We start from the raw sequence: 1,387 nt of genomic DNA on the forward strand, positions 1-1,387 counted from the left end.
CCCGTGCGGAGCGGGGAGGCGGGCCGGCCGGGCCGGGGGAGCCGCGGGCAGGAGGAGCTTCCCGGTGATGTCAAGCGCTCAGGCGGCGGTGGCGGCTGTGCTTGGCGCTGAGGAGCAGCAGCGCCCCCTGCTGGGAGCCGGGCGGGGATCCCGGGCTGTGTCCGCGGTCGCGACGGCGGTGGTCGGGGGACGCGGGCTGCCACAGTCCCAGCGCCGGCCTGAGGCGGGTCACCCCGAGCCGGCCCCCTCCCCACACGGCCCTCCGCTAGGCAGTACCTAAGCCGGCCTCAGCCCCGCATTTTGCCTTCTTTCCTACCCACATGGGTTCGCCTGCAGACTCTCCCTGTGCCTGCCCTGTGCGCCCGAAAGCTTGCAAACAACAATTGTCCAACTATTTAGTTGGTCTCGGAAAAGATATCGGGGTATAAGTTGTAGCTGTGTTGGTCTAAGGAGGACACAGGCTGCCAGTCCAACCCTTGGTCTGAGGCAGGGTCACACCTATACAACCCCCAGGGCCAGACACAGGCATGGGCAAACCAGGTGGTCGCCTGGGGCCTGGACAGAAAGGGGGCTTGAAAGCAGTAATATTTTTCCCGTAGTCTAATTATTATTATCATCTCTGGCAAAGGGGGCCCCAATACTAAAAGTTTGCCTGGGGCCACCAGTAGTCTAGGTATGGTGCTGACAACCCCCTGCCCCACACAACTCTCAGCTAAACTCTGCCTAAGACTGCCTCAGTCCTGCATTTTGGCTTTTTTTCTACCCATAAGAGCACACATTTCAGCAGCACTCAGTTCTCCCTATGCCTGAAGGGCATTTGTGCCCCAAAGCTTGCAAAGAACAATATTCCCAACTATTTAGTTGCTCTAATAAAAGATACCAGGGGTATAGGTTGTAGGCACGTTGGTCTACCAATCCAACCACCTGCCTGAGGCAGGATCATCCTTATCCAACCCCACACAGCCCTCAGCTAAACTGTACCTAAGACTGCCTCAGGCCTGACAGGCAAACAATGTTCTTTGGGTAGATGTGATATCTTTTGTTAAACCAACTGATCCCCATTGCCACACATTTGCATTTTCACAGACCTGCATGTTGGCTTCTGTTCTACCTATGAGACCACACAGTTCACCAGCAGACTCTCCCTATGCCTCAAGAAGGGTGTTTGTGCCCAAAAGCTTGCAAGCAACAATTTGTCGGGTAGAAACACCCTTCGTCAGGCTGAGGAAGCGTCTGCAATTGGTCTGTGCTCGTCCTAGATGGAATAGAAAAGAAGCCAGAGGCCAGTGTGCCTAATAAAAGATATAACATCTGCCCAAATAACCTTATTTGCCCATGTCAGGGCTGAGGCAGTCCTGAGAGTTGTGTGAGGCGGCGGGGGAGGGGG

This window comes from Gavialis gangeticus, unplaced genomic scaffold (genome assembly GCF_001723915.1).
Source record: "Gavialis gangeticus isolate Ggan-Ray unplaced genomic scaffold, GavGan_comp1, whole genome shotgun sequence".
Lineage (NCBI taxonomy): Eukaryota > Metazoa > Chordata > Crocodylia > Gavialidae > Gavialis > Gavialis gangeticus.